At 34.4% G+C, this 15,675-nt stretch overlaps 1 protein-coding gene across 3 annotated transcripts in view; it reads right to left on the bottom strand.

Annotated features, from left to right (window-relative positions):
• LOC144964810 (gonadotropin-releasing hormone II receptor-like) overlaps positions 1–14,434 on the bottom strand; it is a 246,296-nt gene extending 231,862 nt beyond the window's left edge. For 2 of the 3 annotated variants that reach the window (XM_078899447.1, XM_078899450.1), the window contains exons 1-2: positions 14,372–14,401; positions 13,848–14,070 (exon numbers count right to left, since the gene is read on the bottom strand). The gene's annotated coding sequence lies outside the window, so the exon portion shown is untranslated. Of the gene's footprint in view, positions 1–13,847 lie in introns of all 3 variants that reach the window. The other variant, XM_078899448.1, reaches the window with a different exon arrangement.
• Between the last annotated feature and the right edge of the window lie 1,241 nt (positions 14,435–15,675).

Below are 15,675 nucleotides of genomic sequence, written 5' to 3'. Positions count from 1 at the left end.
GCGTACACACGTAGAGGACAGGACAGAATGATGAAGACTTGTGGCTCATGTTGGGTGCCCTAGGGGGCGGCCTAAGTGGGTAAGTAAGTAAGTCTATCATAACGAATATAAATTGTCCCCAATTTTCATATTTGTGAAGCGAGTGCTCAACCAAGTGAACTATCGGGACCCCCAAAAATAGAACAAGAAAGAATCAAAATGTGAAAAAAGATGCTTTGTAATAGACCAGCAATTGTTTATGTGCATTCAACGTTACAGAAAACGTGAATAGACCATTGTTTTAAAAGGCCATTGTAAAGGATAACTTTTTTGTTTAGTAAACAAAAAAAATGTGTATTTGTATAAATGGGTATCGTTTTAATTATTGATTAATGTCCGGGTATTGACAATATTTTGAAATGCGTTTAAAAGACCCGCATAATGGTATTTGCCAGCGATGCCGTTTAAAAAAAACGTTTAACCATACACATGTGAGTTTGCTCGGACAAAAAAGTTTCTTTACAATCTTGATAAGATAAAGCATTGTGCTCGTCGTTTTAGAAAATCGTTAATTTGAAGTATGCTGCTCAGTAAAATTGATAAATTCTGGCCTCACAGCAAAAGAGAGAAAATAACAAAAGATTAAAGTAACAAGAAATGAAGTGAGTAGAGAAGTGTTAGAAGACAATAGAGAATACTAAATAAAATTAAAATAAATAAAATTCCCTTTATTCATCCCCAAGGGAAAATTTGTCTTTAAGGGTCTATTCAAAGGGAATAACCAGGCGTCAGCCGCAGAGCATCACCGCAAAGTGAGCTAGGGCGAGGTTACTTGCCCAAGGCCACACAGCGCATCGGTGGGTGATTGAACTCTGTACCTTTCGGTTACGAAGCAAAGACCGTACCACTGAGCCACGCTGCCCCTTGAATAAGAACGTTTGCACCCAAATAAAAAGTGCTTTCAAACTTGGTAACTATCTCAAGTCTCCAGTCACAATAGGGACTCAAGATTGTTACTAAGTTTGAAACCATTTTCTGAAGTGGTAATTGGCGTCGTCAATTGTGCAGCATCCTTCTCGTGGCCAGACGGAGGTGCCGTAATTGTCAGGTTGTGGGTTCACCTCCCCATCGCTGCAAATGATTTTATTCTCTATCTAATGTCTTCTGGCACTTCTCTACCCGCTCTATTTCTTATTACTATATACATAAGTGCCTGCTTCACTCACTTTTCTGATGTTTTGAAGTGTGTGAAATTAGCGACTTATTGCTTGCTTGAAAGTTTGTAGGGATGACTGATCAGAAACGATTAATTGTCAACTGCATTTTATTTATTGTAAGAAAGAATCAATGTTAAACTTTGATTATTGAAAGACTGGCCGAAAACAAATAGTAATATAGCACCAACCGTGTTTTATCATTGGTTAAACAGCAGCGAGCGAAATTATACATATAGAAACAGAGTTGATTGATCGCGCCGATAAAAGAGACATTGTCATTGCACTAGATTAGATTCAATCCATTTTGTATGGTATGATGTTTGTTTATCTCTTAACATTTACCCAGCGGAATGATGGTTTCAAATCCATTAATAATTTTTCTCCTATATTTTATAACATAATCAAATATAATAAAACTCGAAGCGTTTAGACATTGAAATAGCATTGTTAGAATAGACTTTCAATTCACTAAACTGACGGATAGCAATCATGTTAAAAGAAAACACCCTCTATAACGTAGAGGAGGGTATTAAGGACCAATGATATTTCATTTAAGAGGGTTTCACTTCAGATAAGCATATTATTTACAGATAAACACCTTTTTTCTGCTCTTTTGGTTTATGACAAGATTAAGACCAGTTTACGGGACTTCAACTTGAAATCGAGTTTTATCGATATCAACTTGTAATCGAACGATACCTATATGTTGATGGTAACATTTCATTTGTTCTGTTACTCTATCAATCCTCTGTAAGAGATCAAGATTCGGTCGAAGATCGGGACTCAGCTTGTCCCAGGTTTGAGAGTTTTTGTTAATATGAGGTTCATTTAAATCGCTCGATATTTGAAAGACAAATTTTCTGGCCAAGTTTTCAAATACATGGTTTTCTAGAGTACGGCAGTTACTGGTTTATAATAATTGATAGAAAAATTCAGTGGAAAAAAACAACTCTGCACAACATGTTTACTGCGGGTGATTGGAAATGCAAAGTAAATGTTTACAATGTACCAGATTCTGAAATATCTAGATATATCTGATAAATATATAGAACTTTGAAATTCTAAATCCAAAAATCGAACGTGTCGTTGTTAAGTGATGCTACTTGTAAATGGAATGCTGGTGCATTATGTATTAATCCACGAAGCGTTAACTTTATAGGCAGAGTATACTGACGTCGCAGTCCTGGCGTCCACTGACAAATAAACTTATTTACATTTTGGACATACTTATTTTACCACAAATATCGATAAATTAGGATGAACCTTCACTTGCCGAAAATTCTTAAACCTGAAACTCCAAGAAAACCGCAATTCTTAAACCCAAAACCACATAAAAGCCTAAGATTTAAGAATTATCGACAAAATAAAAGTTTTCTTAATCTATCGGTATTTGACGTTAACAAAAGAAATCTAAGAAAGAGGAGTTTTGCAATAATATACGGCATAATACTTTTTTACACCATTTTCTCCGAAGAGAGATGTGATAACATCTCACTCCATTCTCTCTGATACAATTTGAAATTGACAATCAATTTCCACACATACCTTTGTTTAACGGTGTCTGACAACTGTTTGCTATTTTTTTTTTTTTTGTTAGCCAAAACTGGATATCAAAATAGAAGAACTAGATATATCGGTATTCTAAACAGATCTGAATAATTGAATTTTTCATCATGACAAAATTGTTGTGTCGGGATAAATTAGTCACTGGAAATTGAATATCTATGCAATAGTGTGATATTTTGATTAAAATTAACCGTTTTATTGAAATAAGGAATACGTTTTCTTGACCAGACGTACTTTGAAGAGAAGCGGGTTTTTTTAATTTGGCCAGAGTACACGTTCTTCAAATATCGATCGATTTAAATGACCATTATAATGGCAAAACCTTTCAACCCCACATTAAAAGGTGGTCACCTCAGGGTTCCATGTTAGACCTTCTTCTCCACACTCTGTACACGTAGCCACTGGGAAATATTATTCGTTAGCATGCTGTAAACTATCACACCTGTGCTGACGATAAGCAGCTGTACATGTATGGAAATACTTTAGAATGATACTTAGCACTCATTAAATTGAAACTATTTCTTTTAGGACCACAACGAATTATCTTGGTGTATTTGTATATCCAAAATCTATATGGAACATCACATCAACTATCTGTGCAAAACATTCTAAAATGGGCGTAGAATTCTTAAATTAAAATCATCAAAAAGTATAGATATCATCTCTTATGTTTTCAAGCAATGACTATTGTAATTTTTTGATTCACGATCTCCCTAACTACACGTTTCAAAAACTACACATTTTACTAAAAATCAAGCCGCCAGAATTGATCTGAGACCAAAAAAAAGGGAATACAAAATGCCGCTGTTTGTGACTGTCAAATTTATACTATTATTGTATAAAATAGCAATTGTGTGTTATATATTTGTTTACGGGTACTTGTTCTGCTTACTTGAATGTATAAAACAATAAACGCGGACTAAATCCCCTGGTAATTAAAAAAAATAGCTCCAGGTGGTTTGCAGATAGTAGGTCTTATATTCACTTTGCCCCAACGGTATGGAATTTTCTTCTCTCTGATCTTAAAATCAAAGTTAGGGAAGTAATGCTATTTTTAAAACTTAGTTAAAAACACACTAGTTTAAATGTTTAAATTGTTTTCACCGTAAATTATATAAATTGGTTAATGGTCTTATTGATAACATAAAATATAATGCTTTTTTATTATTATTGTCCAATTACATTAAGATTGATTAAAAATGCTTATTTCAAGATACTCAACTTCAATTAGAAAGAGTACATTTCTTTTTGTGTATGTGTGTGAGTGAGCAAATTAACAAAAGTATTAATACTTGGGTTTTTTTTAAATGTGCGCCTAGAGCTGTGTGTTCACGAGAGATGGACGCTACATAAATGATTTATTATTATTATTATTATTATTATTATTATTATTATTATTATTATTATTATTATTGTTATTATTATCATTATTATTATTATTATTATTATTATTATTATTATTATTATTATTATTATTATTATTATTATTATTATTATTATTATTATTATTATTATTATTATTATTAGTATTATCATCATCATCATCATCATCATCATCATCATCATCATCAGCTAGGAGTCAACTTCTAGCAGTAACGTAGGTGGTAGGAATGGTGTACAACAGAGCTTTGTCTGTAACACTTGAATCCAATTATCAACCCAAAGAATCTGGTATTTCGCAGCAATTCTTGCTAAATCCTTTACAACCACTTAATCTCAAAAGCCCTTTAGGCAGCCCAAGGTGAAAGGAGAGAAGTAGACCGGGTACCGAAAGGGATAAAGAGATAAAGAGGAACGAATGTAAGTCAAAGAACGAATTTGAGACTATGAAACGTGTTTACATCTAAAAGTACAATTAGATCTGAATGTTTACATCTAAAAGTACAATTAGATCTGAATGTTTACATCTAAAAGTACAATTAGATCTGAATGTTTACATCTAAAAGTACAATTAGATATGAATCGCCTATATAATAGAACGCCCAGGCCAAATGAAATGGCTTCTAAAGATAATGTATGATGATGCATGTTTAAAAAACAGACATATTTCATTCGCTTTAAAAAGGCGTGATTTAATTCTAATCTCTAAATTTCACTCTAGATAAGTCTAATTTTCTGCTGTTGTACACAAAATAAATCTGAAATTGTGTGTATGGAAACAGTGCCAGACAAAGCAAGAAAGGAAAATACAAGAAGAAAACAATGTCAAAAAATCATCTTCCTCGACTGGGGATCGAACCTCAGATCTCCTGATTATCGGCCAGACGTGCTAGAATTACATCATAGATAGAGGCTACATGATAGTGCGACGGCTATGTGGTCTAGCGTTTTGATCGGAGGGTCTTGAGTTCGAAGCTCGCACGGCGCATAGTTGAGTCCTTTGAAAAGGCTCTTTTATCACATTCTCTCACCGTACTAAGGTTAAAAATGAGAAACCTGGCCGTTAACAGCGTTGTCTCTGTCGGTAAAAAAATTGTAATATCGCCTAGCAGGCGTCACGTCTAGTTCTACATGTTATATATTGGTCAGGGACTCCCGTGAAGGGCATTGAGCACATTAAGTGGATATCGCGCTGTATAAAAGCTCAAAGTTTTGATTGCCTCTATTCTTCACCACAATGGTAGCTGTTTTCTGCCCAGAATCTTCGCTTGCATCACACAATACAAACATTGTCATTGAACACGAGAGGACGAAAACATCAGATTAGCTCCATTATTATTTTTGAAATTTGTACTGTTTCATCGAGACTTTTTCGGATCTTTATCAGTATCGCTCTCTTATTTCTCAAAATAAAGAAATATTCATCAAAAACCCATAAGGTAATTAGTGACACAAGAAGATAATACCACATGAGGCTATGTGGTCTTGTGGTATGACACTCGCTTTCGGATCGGAAGGTCCTGGGTACGCATGGTTGAGTACTTTGAAAAGGCTCTTTACTCACAATCTTTCACCGTTAACAGCGTTGTCTCGCTCTACATTATACGTGTTGCGTTTGGTCAGGGACCTTTTGTAAAGCGCTTTGAGCACGTTTAGTGTATTTTGCGCTATATAAAACTCAAGTTTTGTTGGGGGTTTTTGTTAGGTTTTTTTTTTTAGACTGGTGGATAAGAAGTGGAGCTATCAGAGTTAGACAATAATATTAAGTTGGAGGTCCTGTCATACGTTTCACACTTGGAAGATCCCTTCGCACATAGAGATAAAAAGAATATAACCCGACAGTCACGTATTTGCAGGTCTGATAACCCAAAATGTCATGGGACCATTGTTGTAATAGGAATATTTATATACCAACGCAAAATGTCATCCATGTATCAGTCATAATTGGGTTCGGTTATCAGACTTTCAAAAATATCACACATCAATATAGACCAATAGACCCCTTTCCGTGCGGATTTTGTTCCGGCACAATAAATTATTACAGAGGGATGACCACCTGCTTGTCCAACTGATGGTCTTGATCCAAATATATATCTCCATCCGCAATCGCCAGGGGGAATAAATATTGGAAGAACTAACTTGAATTTCCCTTTGTTGTTATTTTATAATTACTCTGTTTGAATATATGTTTATACAGTCTTATATCCAAGCCCTAGGCAGCTTGAAAACGAGAGGACGAAAAAATCAGATTAGCTCCATTATTATTTTTGAAATTTGTACTGTTTCATCCAGACTTTTTCAGATCTTTATCAGTATCGCTCTCTTATTTCTCAAAATAAAGAAATATTCATCAAAAACCCATAAGGTAATTAGTGACACAAGAAGATAAGACCACATGAGGCTATGTGGTCTTGTGGTATGACACTCGCTTTCGGATCGGAAGGTCCTGGGTTCGCATGGTTGAGTACTTTGAAAAGGCTCTTGACTCACAATATTTCACCGTTAACAGCGTTGTCTCGCTCTACATTATACGTGTTGCGTTTGGTCATGGACCTCTTGTAAAGCGCGTTTAGTGTATTTTGCGCTATATAAAACTCAAGTTTTGTTGGGGGTTTTTGTTAGGTTTTTTTTTTGTTTTAGACTGGTGGACAAGAAGTGGAGCTATCAGAGTTAGACAATAATATTAAGTTGGAGGTCCTGTCATAGGTTTCACACTTGGAAGATACCTTCGCACATAGAGATAAAAAGAATATAACCCGACAGTCACGTATTTGCAGGTCTGATAACCCAAAATGTCATGGGACCATTGTTGTAATAGGAATATTTATATACCAACGCAAAATGTCATCCATGCATCAGTCATAATTGGGTTCGGTTATCAGACTTTCAAAAATATCACACATCAATATAGACCAATAGACCCCTTTCCGTGCGGAATTTGTTCCGGCACAATAAATTATTACAGAGGGATGACCACCTGCTTGTCCAACTGATGGTCTTGATCCAAATATATATCTCCATCCGCAATCGCCAGGGAGGAATAAATATTGGAAGAACTAACTTGAATTTCACTTTGTTGTTATTTTATAATTACTCTGTTTAAATATATGTTTATACAGTCTTATATCCAAGCCCGAGGCAGCTTAAGAGTGCTGTCTACCTCATCAATGAATCAACTGAACTAAGACACCACAGTTATGTTGGCTTTGAAGAAGCCTTATGTGAAATCCCAACAGATTGTTGGTGATCTATATATTATGATTGGTTGATTATAACTACAGAACGGACAGAGCCTCTTACAGCGGTGCAAACATGATTTGGTTGATTATGTCACTTGTCCAAATAAGGTTATATCACCGATAATTACAAGGAAGGGGCATTGATACAAAGTGTGTAGCATATTTGTATGTGTATATATAATATACATATATATATATATATATATATATTATTATTATTATTATTATTATTATTATTATTATTATTATTATTATTATTATTATTATTATTATTATTACTCACATGCTCACAAAGACAATATATATATATATATATATATATATATATATATATATATATATGAGAGAGAGTGTGTGTGTGTCTTTGTGAGCATGTGAGTAATATTAATATATATATATATATATATATATATATATATATATAATATATTCTATAACCTCTATTTTCTTCTTCTGGCGTGTATTACACGTCATAAAAATATCTGAAAAATATATTATTGAGCTTAAAACTGAGACTTATCTAGCGCAATATCTACTTAATAAATTTAATTCGTAATTCTTAGGAGATAAAAAATGGTACCCCCTATAGTGTCTCTCATTACTGTCACAAGGGTTAAATAACACTTCAAAATCCTTTAAATTATGTAGTCTTAAATCAACTTTCATATTCATCAAGTTTTGGAGATGCTCATAAAATTCTGAAACTGGAGCCAAAATGTCGTATTTCTACGACTTTTTCGTAATAAACATCAGGTCTGATAAATGCTCATTCCTGGTGTCCTCGATTTATTCAGCAAAATCAATTCTTTAATTTTTAAGCTTCCTAGTATCAAAATATGCTTAAACCTATCTAGTGTAACAAAGTCATGTCATTCCAAACCTGACCATTGATATGTTTGAAAAGTTTCTGATAACCGCCTGGTATATTTTAGTATACTCAGCTCTTATTACATTTCGCGACAGTTACATTTCAGAACATGTTAATCTTGTGCGTCTATGTGATCTTGTAGTATGACACTCGCTTTCGCATCGAAAGGTCCTGGGTTCGAGCCTCGCTTATCGCATAGTTGAGTCCTTGGAAAAGGTTCTTTACTCACATTCTCTCATCGTATCCAGGTGTAAAATGAGTACCTGACCGTTAGCAGCTTTGTCTCTGTCGAAAACATTTGTAATATCTCCTACCAGGCGTCATGTCTCGTTCTACATGTTACGTGTTGCTGTTTGTCATGGACCCTTTGTAAAGCGCTTTTAGCAATTTTAGTGGAGATTGCGTTATATAACAGCTCACGTTTTTTAATAATCAATTTCACCAACTCAATGTGCAATTGTATCAGGGGCGCTAGCGACTAATGGGAAAATGCATATTAATGAAGTACAACTTAATCAACATTTGGTATTTAAATTTCTTTTCAGTAAGAAAACCCCATCCCCAATTACACACATTATCCCTAATTTATCACACAAAAAAGTCTCATTACTTGTATTTGATTATGATCAAGTCAAAGGTACTCTATTAGCATTTTATAATGTATTCTTAATTATATCCATATTGATCTTTTGACATTACACAGAGTTACATGAATCCCCAATATAAGTTAAACTCAACATTCAGCACACAAAAGAAAATTAAATAAAAATAGATAAATAAATAATGTACATATGAATAGCACATTCCCGTGGAATCAAGCTATATGAAAATAAATACTCTTATCGTGCAGCACTAGTCGCCTGTTTGGTGTTCTTTTGATATTTGCCTTCTCACACTTCCATACTGCCTAAAGCGAAAACATTTGATGTGGATAAGTTTCTGGTAGCACTATTCAGATCACAAATGTGATCGAGTCTTCGGAATTAAAAAAAGAGGCGGGGGGATTAGCCTATGTCAACCTACTCCCTCGTTAACATCGAAGTAGAGTAGGGCAAATTAAGTTCTTATTCAAGGACACGCCAGAATTTGTCACCTATTTGGTCACTGACAGAGCCCAACATTGCTTTCCCTTAGTTTTTTTTTTTTTGACAGGACACGGTAAAGCAAAGCCACCGATAGTGCCTGATATATGTTATAGATAGAACGAAGATGACGTCACTCAGGTCTTTGTTATTGTTTTTTGTATGAGAGTAAGTCTCACTAAACTGTATGAACCAGACTATAAAAGTTCATGGTTACACATCGGTTTGTGTGTTGGTCCGTTAAACTTCCGGATGGCAATGTTGTGAGCTTCTTAGCCAAGCTCATACTATCTATATAAGGAACAAAATAGGCTTCAACAGTCGTGACGTCACTACTCTCGTAATGGCGCATAGTAAGTTATCAACTGGTTCTAAACTATCGGGAAAATGGCGGACCCCCTTATGCAATACTTCTCCGACGAGCATAAAAGTATATCCAGAGGAGAAAAACATTATAAATCCGATCATGTTTTGACTTTTATGTATTCTGATCACATGACTTATGAAAAAGTTCTAGCCAGCATGAAGAATAAAAAGTACCGATTTTATTTGTTTCGAACCAAGCTGCTCGGTGCTAGGCGGACGTGACATCAGACTATTGAATCCTATTGACGTCACTCAGGATTTTGTTATTGATTTTAGCCAACTATTTTTATGAATAGTTCTCACTAAATTATATCAATCAGACTAAAAACGTTCAAGGTTACACATATTGTGTTTAGAACGTTATATCCAGTTGGAGGATCTGATGAGCATATTTGCTATACGCATAGCATCAATAAATACGAATTTAAACTGTCTATTTACCCGATAAGCTATTTGAGAACTTTTCTAATAAATAAATTATTGTCTACATAACAAATAGTGGCAAACATTCTATGAAATAAATAAGTCACTTTGGTCGAACTGGTGAATATTAAAAGTAAATACGAGCCATCGACCGTGCCTGAAAATTCAATCTATCTATTTTTACCTGATGGAAGTGGTTATTCAGTATCAGATACTGAATAGTGCTTTGCCACTATTCAGTATCCATAAGGAACTCTTTTATTATAGAGAGAGTGAAAAGTCCGACAATCTCAGTTGAATGTAAATAAACTGCTGACCTACTACCAGATTGAACTCGTGCAGTAACTGACAGCCTGATTCAAAGTTGTAGAAATATTTTGATCGTTATTTTTAAATTTCTGCTATTGTGCAATTAACATAGTTCAAAATATCAAAAGAAGAGTGGCATTCAAATACATTTTTTGATGTCTAAATAGACATGATTAAATGTCACTAAAAGTTCAGTGACACCATGGCTTGGTGGATAAGCTGTTTGACTCTGAATTTAAGGTTCGAGAGTTCAAATCCCGGCCGGGTTAACTTTTATTTTTCCCCAATATTTTTGTTTTAATCATTTTATTTGCTTGTAATATATTTTAATGTTTATATTATACTATTATTATTATTATTATTATTATTATTATTATTATTATTATTATTATTATTATTATTATTATTATTATTATTATTATTATTATTATTTCTACTTACTATTATTATTATTGTTGTTGTTGTAATCGTCATCATCATCATTATTATGATTATGATTTTTAAATCAAGTAGTAGGAGTTATTTAATCAGTTATCGATTTATTACGAATATCTTTTATGTGTTATAATCTCGTTGTTGTTTTTCATTGATGTGCTCTTCTATTGTTCATTACTTTTTAAAATCTTGCTTTTTTCTGTTTGTCACATTTGTTGTTGTTGTTGTTCTTGTTGTTGTTTTTGTTTGTTTGTTTGTTTTGTCATCTAAGACAATCCCGATTCATTATAAATATGTGGCCAGACTTTCTGCCATTTTTAATTGAATGATGTACTTCCGTGAATTAATTGCAGTATTATATTAAAATTTACGTGATAATAATAATAATAATAATGATGATAATAATAATAATAATAATAATAATAATAATAATAATAATAATAATAATAATAATAATATTATTATTATTATTATCACGTAAATTTTAATATAATACTGCAATTAATTCACGGAAGTACATCATTCAATTAAAAATGGCAGAAAGTCTGGCCACATATTAATAATAATAATAATAATAATAATAATAATAATAATAATAATAATAATAATAATAATAATAATAATAATAATAGACGTCTAATAATAATAATAATAATAATAATAATAATAATAATAATAATAATAATAATAATAATAATAATAATAATAATAATAATAATAATAATAGTAATAATAATAATAATAATAATAATAATAATAATAATAATAATAATAATAATAATAATAATAATAATAATAATAATAATAATAATAATAATAATAATAATAATAATAATAATAATTTAAACAGATACTGAATATTAGACTACAATTGACATCTATTTACTGAATACACGTGGTATTTTTAGGGGTGTTTCTTTTTTTACGAAACCTGAAACCTGCCGAAACACGCCGAAACCTGACAAAGTTAGGGGAAGCAGGCAGCAGTGGGGAGTGAACCTGGGACTCAGGGAAGTGTACACCATTGGGGAGTGAACCTGGGACTGGGTTTCGTAACAAAAAAGCAATTACTTTTTTACGAAACCCAACAATATCCAACAAAGTTACGGAAAGAAAGTAGGCAACAGTGGGGAGTGAACCTGAGACTCAGGGAAGTGTACACTATTGGGGAATAAACCTAAGTCTATGGTTTTTCGGTGGGTTTTGGCGGGTTTCGTAAAAAAGTAATTGCTTCATTCTCGTCTGGTACCCAACTCCCATAGTCCCAGGTTCATTTCCACTGATATCCTCTTCTCACAGTCCCAGGTTCACTCTCAACCAGTGTGCACTTCCCTGAGTCCCGGTTCATTGCCCAATGGTGCCCACTTCCCATAACTTTTGATAATTTCGGTAGGTTTCGAAATAAAAGTACATTCTGAGCTCACTGTCCACTGGTATCAGCCTCTCTCAGTCCCAGGTTCAATCCTCATCTGTGTCCAAATCCCAGATTCACTCCCCACTGCTGCCTGCTTCCCATAACTTGTCGGGTTTTGGCGGGTTTCGTAAAACAGTAATTCCCCTCCCCCTTGGTATTGTCTTTTTACAATATCCAGAGTCCCAGGTTCACTCCCCACAAGTGTACACTTCCCTGAATCTCAGGTTCACCCCCCACTGTTGCCTACTTCAATAACTTTGTCGGATATTGCCAGGTTTCGTCGGGTTTCGTAAAAAAGTAATTGCTTTTATATGAAACTCGCTGAAGCACGCTGAAAACCAGAGTCTCAGGTTCACTCCCCACTGGCGTACACTTCCCTGAATCTCCCATAACTTTGTCGGATATTGCCGGGTTTCGTATAAAAGTAATTGCATTTATATGAAACTCGCTGAAATCCGCCGAAAACCAGAGTCTCAGGTTCACTCCCCACATGTGTATACTTCCATGAATCTCAGGTTCACCCCCCACTATTGCCTACTTCAATAACTTTGTCGGATATTGCCAGGTTTCGTCGGGTTTCATAAAAAAGTAATTGCTTATATATGAAACTCGCTGAAATTTGCCTAAACCCAGAGTCTCAGGTTCACTCCCTACTGGTGTACACTTCCCTGAGTCTCAGGTTCAGTCCCCATTATTTGCTTACTTTCCATAACTTTGCCCCAATTTGTTGGTATTTGGCGCATTTCGTAAACAAAAAGTAATTGCTTTTTTAAAATAACAAAATCCGCCGAAACCCAGTCCCAGGTTCACTCCCCACTGGTGTACACTTCCCCGAATCTCAGGTTCACTCCCCACTGTTGCCTACTACCCATAACTTTCTTGGATATTGCAAGGTTTCGTCGGGTTTTGTAAAAAAGTAATTGATTTTATATGAAACTAGCTGAAGCTCGCCGAAAACCATAGTCTCAGGTTCACTCCCCACTGGTGTACACTTCACTGAGTCCCAGGTTCACTCCCCACGCGTTGCCTACTTTCCACTTCTTTGCCGCATATTGTCGGGTTTCGTACAAAAGTAATCCCCCCCCCCCCAATTTGTTATTGCTTTTTTATAAAACCCAGAGTCCCAGGTTCACTCCCCACTGGTGTACACTTCCCTGAATCTCAGGTTCACCCCCTCCTCCCCCCCCCCCCCCTCAGCCTCTACACACACACACACACACACGCTGCTGCCTACGTCCCATAACTTTGTCGGATATTGCCAGGTGTCGTCCGGCTTTTTATTACGAAACCCGCTGAAACCCAGTCCCAGGTTCACTCCCCACTGTTGTACACTTCTCTGAGTCCGAGATTCACTCCCACAGCTGCCCTCTTCCCATAACTTTGTCGGGTTTTGGAAAAAAAAACACCGTATTATAGTGCAAAACCACTATTCAGTGTCAGATACTGAATAGTGCAAAACCACTATTCAGTATCAGATACTGAATAGTACAAAACCACTATTCAGTATCAGATACTGAATAGTGCAAAACCACTATTCAGTATCAGATACTGAATAGTGCTAGCCTTTACCTGATAAGTAGCGTGAAATCTTTTCCAACAGCTAGATTATTGTCCAGGCAGCAAATAGTGACAAACATCCCATGAAACAAGTAGAAATGTCACTTTCGTTAAATAAGCTAATAGGTTAAAGTAAATACGATTAACTAATTAAAGCATATGCTGTAACATCACGGTATACAAACTTGTCATCATCAGAAGCATCATTGAAGTCAAACTCATTTCTATTCCATTGCTTTGTGGGAAGCCATATGTAAAATAATGGAAATTTATTTTTGCGTACTGGATGATAATTATCTTATATTATGATGACCAGAAGAGGCCTTTTATGGATCACTAAACCAAATAAAACACAAGTGATATTTATGCTTCAATAATTATTCAATAATTATTCAATAATAAAGTATCGTGAACAGATTATACTGATTATCAAGCGTAAGTATCAGGTGGTTAATTGATGTAGTTATTTAGGATATAAACATAAAACCTTAATGCGATACTTGCTAGCTATATTATTATTTATTTTTTCAACACACCCCCGTGACTTCTACAGATGTCCTGTAGATTCCTTCATCCACTTTCACGCCACTACATTCTCCGAGTCCCATACGACAGGCAAATATCACTCACTTGCCGCTCGCACGCGCTCACATAACAAAGTTCGCTTTTCTCTCAAGCCCCATTGGTTCTCGCGTGCGGGCCTTAGTGCGGGTACTCCTGAACACCTAATAAAGGTCGAGATGATACAAACTAATGTGATTTCCTTGTGTAGCTTGATCTACACTTCATTTATAGTTCACCCTTTGTGCCTGGGCTCATTACTCTAACCCTCTAAGAGATAATAAAATGCATCTCGACTATGCCTCCCTTTAAGACAGACCACCGAATTGAAAGAACTAGCTTAATTCATGACACTGCTATAAGCCTCTTATGAACCTTTGTGCTTATATTTGGTTTATATGATATTGGGTTACACATACAGAGACAGAGAGATAGAGAAGCACACATACACACACACACACACACACACATATATATATATATATATATATATATATATATATATATATATATATATATATATATATATAGAATGCAAATTGTCACTCACATTTATATATATATCGGCCGTTTTCAAAATAACGCCAAATTCGAGTCCTCCAATTTTTAAAAAGTCAAGTATTTCCAACATACTCATTATTTTGTGTATGCTTTCTGTGATATGTATGCGACATAAAATTGTAATAACAGGGCGTAATGAGTTTTCATTGGTCACTTATTCAAGTATTTATGAATTACAATCTACATGTGACTCATTCCTGTTACGCTTAAAAAAATATGTCACATTACATAAGTTAACACATTTTTGGACAACTATTGAAATAAAACATTGAAAAACAATAAACACAGAGCATTGATACTAATTTTGAAAACAAAATGACATTTATTGTTTTACAAAAGGCATTCAGAAATCAGTTTTTGAAAACAAAGGATATTATTTGAGCAATCATCATCTCCAAAAATTTATAGGAAAATGACAAAAATAAAAATTGTTTACCAGAGTCCAGGTATATAAGTTTTAAACCACCACAAATAATATTTCCTTTCAAGTATTTATATTTAGCATGAAAAACATGAAAAAGTCATTCTTAACAGGAATGAGTTTGTGTAACAGGAATGAGTGGACGTAACAGGAATGAGTTTTCTGTTACAGGAATGAGTAATTACAACATATTTATTCGAAAGGATTATAAATTCAAAACGCTTAGTGATTGAAACTCAGAAGGAGAACAAAATGGTTAGGGCGCCTATACGATGATTTGGGGCATATGTTGGTAGA

The sequence above is a fragment of the Berghia stephanieae genome, chromosome 2 (assembly GCF_034508935.2).
Source record: "Berghia stephanieae isolate SIO BIC M18660-M18661 chromosome 2, UCSD_Bste_1.3, whole genome shotgun sequence".
Lineage (NCBI taxonomy): Eukaryota > Metazoa > Mollusca > Gastropoda > Nudibranchia > Aeolidiidae > Berghia > Berghia stephanieae.
The sequence above is the reverse complement of the archived record's forward strand: the minus strand, read 5'-3'. Positions and strand labels throughout refer to the sequence as shown.